Here is a 12,688-nt window from a genome sequence, read left to right as displayed (position 1 = left end):
AGAGTGGGAAAAGAGAGGTCAGCATTCTGAACCCCTGAGGGACATTACCAATTACAGGTGATGCCCTTTCACTTGAAGAATGCCTCTGTTACCTTCCAACAGTTGGTTAACAGAGTCCTGGCTGGTAAAGAGGCATTATGTGCCGCCTACTTAGATGACATTGCTGTCTACAGTGACAGTAGGGAGGAACATCTGCATCACCTCCAAGTGGTGCTCCAGGTCCTGCAACAGGCAGGACTGACAATTAAGGTCAGTAAGTGCCAGATTGGGCAGGAATCCGTGGTGTATTTGAGACAGCTGGTAGGTGGTGGCCAGGTACAGCCCCTCCGGGCCAAGATTGAAACAATCATGGATTAGCAACCACCTAAAACCCAAACTGAAGTGAGAGCCTTCTTAAGCCTCACTGGCTACTAAAAAAGATTTGTTAAGCTATATGGCACCATTGTTGCCCCTTTAACTGATCTGACGTCTAAGAAGTACCCAGATTGGTGAACCTGACAGAGGCTTTCCAGAAAGCCTTTGATTCCCTCAAGGAAGCCATGGGCACAGCAATTTTTTTCCAACAGCCTGGCCTGCAACCTTTTTTAGACAGAGGCTGAAGCAGAGGCAAGGGCAGAAGGAGAGAAGAAAACAAACAGGTACACTGGCAACAACAAGAAATTCAGATACAAACCGGGAGCCAGGCACCCAGAGGAAAATAGTCATAACCTTGTCAAACAGGACCCTGAATGAAGCAGAGACTGAGGTTTTACAGGAAGGGCTTAGCTTTGTCCCCACACCTCGAGAAGACCCCTTTTGACTTATGAGTTAATCACACCACTTTTTCCACAAGATCCGGTTACAAGCATTTTTCGATGAGTATATCACTCTAAACTCTGAAGATTCAGGTCTGGGACCGGCATCTAAATTCACCTCTAATACGCCATGACACCTAGGGGCTCATTACAACATTGGCGGTAAAAGCCGCTTACCGCCGTGCAGAAGACAGCCAACACACCGCTGCAGCCGCGGAATACCACCACTGCCCTAATGACCCACAGCTCGGAATCCGCCAAAATCCAGACACCCACACAAGTCCGCCACACCAAAGGTCAGTGATAAACTGGCGATAACAAAACCAACACCATCACACCAACAGGAATACGCCCACACTATCACGACGCACGAATCCACGCAGCGGTCTTTCAACCCAGGTATTCCACTGGCGGTACACACCGCCACGCTCAAAATACACACACTCTTACAAAACAGTTCCACATTGGACAATTCCAAAAACACACACCTGATACACATACACACACCACTCCCACACATCCAATACAATATAAAACACACACCTACATCACCCACAAACCCTTACGACAACAATTGCGACTGAAGGCCAGAGAGAGACACCACCAGAAAGAACAATAGCATCCACAGGCACTCAACACCATCACTCACACAACATCCACGCATCTCACACAACACACCTCTAAATATCACCCCATACATCACAACACACATCACAAGACACACCACCCCACACATCACCCACACCACCCCATGGCACTGCAAAGACACCCCAGGTTTTCTGAGGAAGAGCTCAGGGTCATTGTGGAGGAAATCATCCGGGTAGAGCCACAGCTATTCGGATCACAGGTGGAGCACACCACCATAGCTAGGAAGATGAAGCTATGGCGGAGCATCGTGGACAGGTTCAACACAGTGGGACAGCACTCAAGACCTAGGGATGACATCAGGAAGAGGTGGAACGACCTACGGGGGAAGGTGCGTTCCGTGGTCTCAAGACGCCAGATTGCGGTTCAGAGGACTGGCGGTGGACCCCCACCTCCTCCCCTAGAACTCACTACATGGGAGGAGCAGGTCTTGGCTATACTGCATCCTGAGGGCCTCGCAGGAGTAGTTGGAGGAATGGACTCTGGTAAGTCAACTCTTAACTATTACATCCCCCACCCTACCTGCATGCTATCACATACCCCCACCCTCGCCCTCACCCCCATCACTCCAACTCCTCACATATGTCCCAATATCACAAACCACACATCCCAAACCCAAGCCCTGCATGTAACACCAAAGCATGGACACCCATCACCAAAGCATGTCCACTGCACATACCCATACACCCCCCTAAACCATTATCACACAAGGTCCCACTCAAGAATGCAAGCACTGGGCTACAGGGTCACCCACCCATTGCACACCATGGCACACACAGATACAATAATCATGCTTTTACACCCCTGCAGGACCCCTATCCAACGTCACCGGACAGGAGGGTCCAGACATGTCCACTCCACCCACAGAAGACGCCCACAGTGATGACAGCAGCTCTGTCCAACTGGATCTATATGACCAGCCCGGCCCATCTGGGACCTCAGGACAGTCGGTTCCCCTCACACTGGCACAAGACACTACAGAGCTTCCCCCCTCTGGAAACACCAGCACAGCACCCACCCAGCGGGCCCATACCTCTGTCCCCAGGACACGTCAATCAGCAGTGTGTCCACCACTACAGGGAATCCAGGCTAACCCACCACCCCAACAGCACCAGGGACCTGGGGGCACTGGTAGTGGGCACACAGTTCAGGGGACAGAGGCCCAGGGAAACAGGGGAACTGGAAGGGCTGCTGTGCGACAGGGGGAGGAAAGGCCCAGGGAACCCACTCTCCACGAGGCCCTCTCCAACATCATGGGAGCATACCACCATTCCCAGATGACAATGGCAACAGTACTGGCCAAGTTTCAGGAGACCCAGCGGCTGCAGGAGGAACAGTATTTGGGGTTCAGAGAGGAACTCAAATCCATCAATTCCACCCTGGGCACCATTGTAGGGGTGCTGAAGGAACTCGTCAACACCAGGAAGGACACTGTGGCACCACAAGGGGCCCCTGACACTAGCCTGGATGATGAACTGCCCACCACCTCCACCGGCGCTAGTGGACAGGAGGCACCGCCACAAGACCACGACACAAGCACCCCACCCTCTGCAGATGGAGAACCACCCTCAAACGGTCCCTGAGATCCAGGACAAAAACAGAGAACAATGCCGAGACCCCGCCGAGAAATGAGACCACCCTGATTATTATCCTGTTGTCCCACTTTGTCACCCTGTCCATACTTAAACTGCCCCAGCTCCACTTCCTATGCCCCTTTGGACAATGCACCTGTGAGACTAATAGACTGGACTCTGCCATGGACCTTCCTCCACCATCACCCCTGACCATTTTACAACCCCCCCCCCCAATATTTAGCACTTAAATAAACACCCTTGAATCACAAAACAATCTGGAGTCAGTCTGTGCTTTCACAAATGTGTATTTGCAATAACTGAGGAAAATAGCAATGTCCATTCTATTGTTAACATATCTCTGTCACACAGCTCTAGTCCATGAGGTAACATAGCAGAGGTCACACAGTGGGACCCACATCTGTGAAATTGAAAGGGAAAGTGACAACTCAGGTTCCATACACTGGGTTAAAGTGACAGACAGATGATAGTTAGAACAATTAGATCAGATGTAGCAGGCAGTGTTGTCTTCTTACCTGTGTCTCACTGGAAGTATTGCTGGAACACCCTGTTCCTGTTGTCTATGACCTCTTCTTCTGCTTCCTCGTCTTCACTGTCCACAGGCTCCACAGCTGCCACAACACCTCCACCTGGACCATCCTCCTGCAGAAAAGGCACCTGTTGTTGCACAGCCAAGTTGTGAAGCATACAGCAGGCCACTATGATCTGGCACACCTTCTTTGGTGAATAGAATAGGGAACCACCTTTCATATGGAGGCACCTGAACCTGGCCTTCAGGAGGCCGAAGGTCCTCTCTATAACCCTCCTAGTTCGCCCATGGGCCTCATTGTAGCATTCCTCTGCCCTTGTCCTGGGATTCCTCACTGGGGTCAGTAGCCATGACAGGTTGGGGTAACCAGAGTCACCTGCAAATGGCGAGGGACAACTGTTAGACACACACTAACTCTTAGTGACATACCCAGACACCTAGTCACACTGTATTGGGTCCATGTCCTCACCTAATAACCACACACGGTGCCTCTGGAGTTGCCCCATCACATAAGGGATGCTGCTATTCCTCAGAATGTAAGCGTCATGTACTGAGCCAGGAAATTTGGCATTCACATGGGAGATGTACTGGTCTGCCAAACACACCATCTGCACATTCATCGAATGGTAACTCTTCTGGTTTCTGTACACCTGTTCACTCCTGCAGGGGGGACCAAGGCCACATGTGTCCCATCAATGGCACCTATGATGTTGGGGATATGTCCCAGGGCATAGAATTCACCTTTCACTGTAGGCAAATCCTCCACCTGAGGGATAACGATGTAGCTCCACATGTGTTTCAGCAGGGCAGACAACACTCTGGATAACACGTTGTAAAACATAGGCTGGGACATCCCAGATGCTATGGCCACTGTTGTTTGAAAAGATCCACTTGCTAGGAAATGGAGTACTGACAGCACCTGCACTTGAGGGGGGATTCCTGTGGGATGGCAGATAGCTGAAATCAGGTCTGGCTCCAACTGGGCACACAGTTCCAGGATTGTGGTACGATCAAGTCTGTAGGTGATGATTACATGTCGTTCCTCCATTGTCAATAGGTCCACCAGCGGTCTGTACATCGGAGGATGCCGCCATCTCCTCACCTGCCCCAGCGGACGTGCTCTATGGAGGAGAACAACGGGCAGAGAGTCAACCAACTCTGAGGTACGTAAACACAACCTAATAGTAAAATGTTTTCAAATCGACATATGGCTGGCTTAGTGTTTAAGCAAGGCCTAGACATGTGTGACGCAGTCAAAATTAATGCCATGTGGCCCCCTGAAATGGTGTCTGCCTGACCTGTAATGTGGGACATGGGGATATGAGGTAACTGCGCTGGCGTTGTATACCGTCGTGGTAGGTGGTCGAAGACCGCGGCTCAATCCTGCATTGGTTAACATTAGACCCTGTCTCAGGAGCCAATGACGATGTATGCCGGCGGTGACGGTACGCACCGCTGCGGACGTCACTGCCATTTTCTCTGTGTTTTCTCACTTGATACCTGATCTTCGACAGGAGGGGACCTACACTGCAAGTGCTGCTGTGACCTCAGTCTGGAAGAGACAATAGCTCGTGTGTCTGGGGAAAGGGCCCCTGCCTTTAGCACGGAGGAGTTGGAGAAACTAGTGGATGTGGTCCTCCCACAGTACACGCTACTCTACGATCCTCCAGACAAACAGGATGAGTACACTGTGAGCACACTGTATGGGCAATGGCTGCTTGGAGTGGTGTGGATGACAGATGGCGGGGGAATGAAGCGTGCATGAAACTATGGTGAGTGCATGTGCGTCCTGGCAAGGGTAGGGATGCGGGCCAATGACTGTGACGCTGCGGATGGTTATATCTTCTCCTTTTCCCCTGTACTATTCCTGTAGATCAGCGCCCACCAGAAGAAGGATATTTGCCGTGCCATTGCCAAGGAAGTCCGGACCCTGGGGGTCTACCACAGACGGAGCACCCACTGCCATAAAAGATGGGAGGACATTCGCCGCTGGAGCAAGAAGATGGCGGAGGCCCAGCTGGGGATGGCCTCCCAACATGGGAGGGGTGCCCGTCGCACCATGACCCCCCTGATGTTCCGGATCCTGGCGGTGGCGTACCCGGAGTTGGATGGGCGCTTGAGGGCATCACAGCAGCCACAAGGGGGTGAGAACACTCTCATTCAGCTGATTCAGCGTGCATTGGAGGTGTCTGGGTGGGGGAGGTGGGCTGTGGGTTTCCCTAGGCCAGGGCGAGTTTAGTAGGCAAGGTCCCTTCTTAAGGCAGGCCCTTAGGCACCCCACCCCACCTGTGTACAGAGCCATCTACACCTAGTCAGGCTCCTGTAACTTACACGTGTGCAGCAATCGTCCATGGCCTTGTAACCCATGTCCCTGTGATTGATTAGGGAACTCCAAGTGCACGGCGTAGTGTAGGGGGCTTCTGTGTCTGTAGTGTCCGCCAACAGTAGTTGCATTCAACATATCTTTCTTCTGTCTTCACCCCCTTTTTGTGGTCTCCCTGTGCTTGTGTGCATTAGCATCATCAGGTGGAGGAGCAGTGGCACCGGAACAGGAGGGAGCTGCATCCCACATGGCCCTGGAGGGTGACACAACAGAGTCTGAAGCCACCAGTGGGACGGAGGGCGAGGGGAGCTCCATGGCGGGGACAGGAGCAGACACCAGCGAAACGGACTCCTCCTCTGATGGGAGCTCCCCTGCGGTGGCGAGCCCCACTGCACCCACTGCATCTACAGGTACAGCCGCCACCCCCCCACCAGCACCGCCCTCCCAGCAGCCCCTCAGCTTTTGCCCCGTGGCCGCTCACCCAGGAGGGTGGGCATCTCCTTCGCCCCACGCACCTCAGCCCCTGCCCCTGTCACCCCTGCTGCCCTCAGTGAGGAGGCAATTGACCTCCACAGGTCCCTCACTGTTGTGCAGTCTACCATTTTAAATGCCATCCAGGGTGTAGAGAGGCAGTTGCAACAGACCAATGCATACCTGTAGGGCATTCATTCTGGTCAGGCAGCCCATCAGCGAGCTTTTCAGACTCTGGCCTCAGCACTGATGGCAGCCATTGTCCCTGTCTCTAGCCTCCCCCCTCCAACTTCCTCCACCCAGACCCAAACCCCTGTACCTCAGCCTATCCCAAGCACACCATCAGACCAGCATGCACACACGTCAACACACAAGGGAAGCTCAGTCAAACATAAGCACCACACATCCCACAGGCACTCATGCAAGCATCATACACATGCAGACATACCAACAGCCACTGCCTCCACTGTGTCCCCCTCCTCCTCATCTCCCTCCTCTCTCCCAGTCTCGTCTCCACTCACACCTGCATGCACTACATAGTCAGCCACTACCTCCATCACAAGCACACCCACCACCACACCCCGCTCAATTGGACTCACCACCCCCACTACCATTCACACATCCCCTGTGTCCTCTTCTAGTGTGTCTGTGAGCCCACCTCCCAAGGTACACAAACGCAGCCACACACCCACCCAAGAGCCATCCACCTCACGACAGCCTCCAGCCCATGCACCTTCACCCAAAGTCAGCAAACGTACACCTCCTACAACCACTACCTCTTCCTCCACTCCCAAACCCCCTCTATCTACCCGTCCCAGTGTGTCCAAAAAACTTTTCCTGTCCAAACTTGACCTCTTCCCCTCACCTCCCCCAGCCCTTCAGTCTCCTAGGGCCCACCTCTCCAGGTCCCAACCCAGCGCCTCAGCCACAACATCAGCGGGAACAGTGGTGCCAGTAGTAACCGGCTTCTGGAGTGCGCCAGGCAGCAGGGCAGCCAGTGTGCCAAGGAGCCAGAGCACGGACAGTCCCCCACCTCAAAAGCACAAAAAGTTGGCCAGTGCCCGGCGGGAGAGAGGGAAAAAATCTTCCATCAAAGCCGCTCCCAGGGGTACAGTTGGGAGTGTGGAGCCAGCTGCGCCACCATCCAAGGTGGGGAAGGGGGACAGTAAAACAGGCAAGTCTGGGAAAACCTGCACAGCGGACAAGACCGCAACAAGCACCGCTGCCAGGGACACTGCTGCCACAAGCACCACTGCCAAGGACACCGCCGCCACAAGCACCGCTGCCAAGGACACAGCCACCACCAGCACTGCTGAACAGGACACCGCCGCCACCAGCACCGCTGAACAGGACACCGCCGCCACCAGGACCGCTGCCAAGGACACCGCCGCCACAAGCACTGCTGCCAAGTACACCGTCGCAACAAGCACCGCAGGCCAGTGAGCGCCAAAGATTCCAACACTACTGAGGCCGCCACGAGCAGGATGAAGCACTCTGGGCACAAAGCCCCCTCCAGAACCAGTGGACATTCACATCCTCTACCTCAGTCCTTGGCAGGATGAAGCACTCTGGGCATAAAGCCCCCTCCAGAGCCAGTGGAGACTGTTATCCACTTGATCGAAATAAAACAGGCATCTCAGGGGGAAGGGAAGGGGGGCACCTCAGCCGGATGAGTGCACAATGCCAGCTCCACGAGGGGGCTCCATGCCGATTGATGTATCCTGGGGAGTGTAAAGCCACAGACTCTCAAGTCTCTCCAGAGGGTGGGTTGCCCACTTGCTTTATCCGGGGGAGTGCAAAGCCACAGTCTCTCAAGTCTCTCCAGTGGGTGGTTTGCCCACTGCTTTATGCTGGGGAGTGCAAAGCCACAGTCGCTCAAGTCTCTCCAGTGGGTGGTTTGCCCACTGCTTTATCCTGGGGAGTGCAAAGCCACAGTCTCTCAAGTCCCTCCAGTGGGTGGTTTGCCCACTACCTTATCCTGGGGAGTGCAAAGCCACAGTCTCTCAAGTGGATAACAGTCTCTACTGGTTCTGGAGGGGGCTTTGTGCCCAGAGTGCTTCATCCTGCCAAGGACAGAGGTAGTGGATGCCTTTCTCCACTGGTTCTTGAGGGGGCTTTGTGCCCAGAGTGCTTCACCCTGCCAAGGACTGAGGTAGTGGATGTATCTCTCCACTGGTTCTGGAGGGGGCTTTGTGGCCAGAGTGCTTCACACTGCCAAGGACTGAGGTAGTGGATGATTTTCTCCACTGGTTCTGGAGGGGGCTTTGTGCCCAGAGTGCTTCATCCTGCCAAGGACTGTGGTAGTGGATGTGACACTCCACTGACGGTGGGGCAAGATGGAAGTTGCCCAGGCCCCTGGAACTGACCACCAGCCTTGCACGAATGACCACTGGGAATGACAGCCATGTCTGCAGTGGTGCCAGTGGCTCAGGATGTCACGTGGCCGCTGGCGGTGCTGGCGGCGGGTCAAGAGCAGCGGTGCTTGCGGCGGTCATTGGGGCGGAGGTGCTTGCTGGTGGCGGCCTCACTGACTGCAGTGCAGGTGGCTGGCTCCTAACTGCAGTGCAGGTGGCTGGCTCACTGACTGCGGTGCAGGTGGCTGGCTCACTAACTGCCGTGCTGGTGACTGGCTCACTGACTGCGGTGCTGGCGGCGGTGTCAGTAGCGGCAGTGCTGGTGGTGGGCTCACTGACTGCAGTGCTGGCAGCGATGTCAGTAGCGGCTGTGCTGGTGGTGGGCTCACTGACTGCGGTGCTGCTGAAGGGCGCAGTGTCTGCGGTGCTGGTGAAGGGCTTAATATCTGGGGTGCTGGCGGCGGTGTCCGTGGTGGAGGTGCATGTGGCAGTGCCGGTGGCGGTCTTGTCCGCCATGCGTGTTGGCGGCGACGTTGACTTGCCTTTCTTTTTCAGGCCCTTCCCCACCTTGGATGGTGGCGCACCTTCCTTGCCACCCCCAACTATTGTCTTGGCTGAGCCCTTGGTGGCAGGTGTTTTGGCCTTCTCCCTCCGGGATGTGGGCAACTTCTTCTGTTTTGGAGGTGGGGGAATGTCCTTGGCTGAGCTCCTTGGGACACTGACAGCCCTGTTGCTTGGCGCACCCAGAATCCAGATATTGCTGGCACCACTGTGCCCGGTGATGTGGTGGCTGAGGTGCTGGGTTGGGACCTAGAAAGGCGAGCCTTAGGGGACGGATGGGGGGGGAGGTGAAGGGAAGAGGTCAACATTTGATAGGAAAAGCTTTTTAGACACACTGGGATGGGTAGATGGAGGGGGTTTGGGAGTGGAGGAAGAGGTAGTGGCTGTAGGAGTTGTTCCTATGCTGACTTTGGGTGAAGGTACATGGGTTGGAGGCTGTCGTGAGGTGGATGGCTGTTGGGTGGGTGTGTGACTGTGTTTGTGTAGTTTGGGAGGAGGGCTCACAGACACACTGGGGGAGGACACAGGATGTGTGAATGGTAGTGGGGGTGGTGAGTGCACGTGAGCGGTGTGTGGTGATGGGCGTGCTGGTGATGGAGGTAGTGGCTGAAGATGTAGTGCATGCAGGTGTGAGTGGAGAAGTGACAGGGAGGGAGGAGGGAGACGTGGAGGAGGGGGACACAGTGGAGGCAGTGGATGTTGGTATGTGTGCATGGGTATGATGCTTGTGTGAGTGCTTGTGGGATGTGTGGTGCTTATGTTTGCCAGAGCCACCCTTGTGTGTTGAGGTATGTGCATGCCGGTCTGATGTTGTACTTGAGATAGGCTGAGGTACTGGGGATTGGGTCTGGGTGGAGGAAGTTGGAGTGGGGAGGCTGGACACAGGAACAATGGCTGCCATCAGTGCTGAGGCCAGAGCCTGAAATGCTCGCTGTTGGGCTGCCTGGCCAGAATGAATGCCCTCCAGGTATACATTTGTCTGTTGCAACTGCCTCTCGACACCCTGGATGGCATTCAGAATGGTAGACTGCCCAACAGTGAGGAATTTCAGGAGGTCAATAGCCTCCTCACTGAGGGCAGCAGGGCTGACTGGGGCAGGTGCTGAGGTGCCTGGTGCGAAGGAGAGGCCCACCCTCCTGGGTGAGCGGCCACGGGACACACGCTGAGGGGCTGCTGGGAGGGCGGTGCTGGTAGGGGGGAGGCGGCTGTACCTGTAGATGCGGTGGGCACAGAGGGGCCCACCATCGCAAGGAAGCTCCCATCAGAGGAAGAGTCGGTGTCACTCGTCTCAGCTCCTGTCCCCACCATGGAGCTCCCCTCGCCCTCTGTCCCACTAGTGACTTCAGACTCTGTTGTCTCGCCCTCCAAGGCCATGTGGGATGCAGCTCCCTCCTGCTCCGGTGGCACAGCTCCTCCGCCTGATGATGGTAATGCACACAAGAACAGGGAGACCACAAAAAGGGGGGGGGGGAGAAGAAAGACATGTTTGGTGCATACAATACCGCTACAGTTGGCGGGACAGTACAGACACAGCAGCCCTCTACACTACGCCATGCACTTAGAGTTCCCTAATTAATCACAGGGACATGGGGTACATGACCTATGCCCGATTGCTGCACACATGGAAGTCACAGGAGCCTGACTAGGTGTAGGTAGCTCTTACCACTGGTGGGGTTGGGGTGCCACTCAGCCTGCCTCACAAAGGGTCCTTGCCTACAAAGCTCGCCCTAGCCTAGGGGAACCCACTGCCCAGCTCCCCCACCCAGAAATCTCCAATGCTTGCAGAGTCAGAGGGATGTGACGGTACTCACCCCCTTGTGGCTGCTGTGATGCCCTAAAGCGCCCATCCAACTTCGGATACGCCACCGCCAGGATCCGGAACATCAGGGGGGTCATGGTGCGACGGGCACCCCTCCAATGTTGGGAGGGCATCCCCAGCTGGGCCTCCGCCGTCTTCTTGCTCCAGCGGCGAATGTCCTCCCATCTTTTATGGCAGTGGGTGCTCCGTCTGTGGTGGACCCCCAGAGTCCGGACGTCCTTGGCGATGGCACGCCAAATATCCTTCTTCTGGTGGGCGCTGACCTAGAGGAATAGTACAGGGGAAAAGGAAAAACATTAACCGTCCGGACCGTCACAGTCATTGACCCACGTTCCCACCCTTGCCCTGACGCACATGCACTCACCCTCCGATCATGCAGGCCTCATCCCCCCCCCATATCTTCCATCCACACAACTCCAAACAGGCATTGCTCATACAGCATGCTCACAGTGTACTCACCTGTTTGTCTGGAGGACCGTAGAGTAGCGTGTACTGGGGGAGGACCCCATCCACTAGTTTATCCAACTCCTCCGATGTGAAGGCAGGGGCCCTTTCCCCAGACACATGAGCCATCGTCGCTTCCAGACTGAGGTCACAGCAGCACTTGCAGTATAGGTCCACTCCTGTCAAAGATCAGGTATCAAGTGAGTGAACAGACATAAAATGGCATTCACGTCCGCAGCGGTGCGTACCGTCACCGCCGGCGTACATCGTCATTGGCTCCTGGAACCCATAGGGCCCAATGTTAACCAATGCAGGATTGTGCCGCAGTTTTTGACCGCCTACCACGACGGTGTACAACGCCAGCGCATTTACCTCATATCCCCTTGTCCCACATAACAGGTCAGGCAGCCGCCATTTCAGGGGGCCACATGGCATTCATTTTAAATGCTTCACACATATATAGGCCTTGCATATACACAGAGACAGGCACATAGCGTATTGACAAATGTGTGCAATAAAATTGTTTTTTCCCTACCTCAGTGTTTGCTAACTCTGTGCTCGCTGTTCTCATCCATAGGGCACGCCAGCTGGGGCAGGTGAGGAGATGGCGGCATCCTCCGATGTACAGACCGCTGGTGGACCTGTCGACAATGGAAGAGAGACATGTAATAGTCACCTACAGACTTGATCGTGCCACAATCCAGGAACTTTGTGCCCAGTTGGAGCCAGACCTGATTTCAGCTATCCGCCATCCCACAGGAATCCCCCCTCTAGTGCAGGTCCTGTCAGTACGCACTTTCCTGGCAAGTGGGTCTTTTCAAACAACAGTGGCCATAGCATAAGGAATGTCCCAGCCTATGTTCTCAAACGTGTTGTCCAGAGAGTTGTCTGCCCTGCTGAAACACATGCGCAGCTACATCGTGTTCCCTCAGGTAGAGGATATGCCTACAGTGAAAGATGACTTCTATGCCCTGGTACATATCCCCAACATCATAGGTGCCATTGATGGGACACATGTGGCCTTGGTCCCCCCGCAGGAGTTAACAGGTGTACAGAAACCGGAAGAGCTACCATTCAATGAATGTGCAGATGCTGTGTTTGGCCGACCAGTACATCTCCCATGTGAACGCCGTTTCCTGTCTCAGTGCAGAACGCT

Source organism: Pleurodeles waltl, chromosome 2_2 (assembly GCF_031143425.1).
Source record: "Pleurodeles waltl isolate 20211129_DDA chromosome 2_2, aPleWal1.hap1.20221129, whole genome shotgun sequence".
Classification (NCBI taxonomy): Eukaryota; Metazoa; Chordata; class Amphibia; order Caudata; family Salamandridae; genus Pleurodeles; species Pleurodeles waltl.
The sequence above is the reverse complement of the archived record's forward strand: the minus strand, read 5'-3'. Positions refer to the sequence as shown.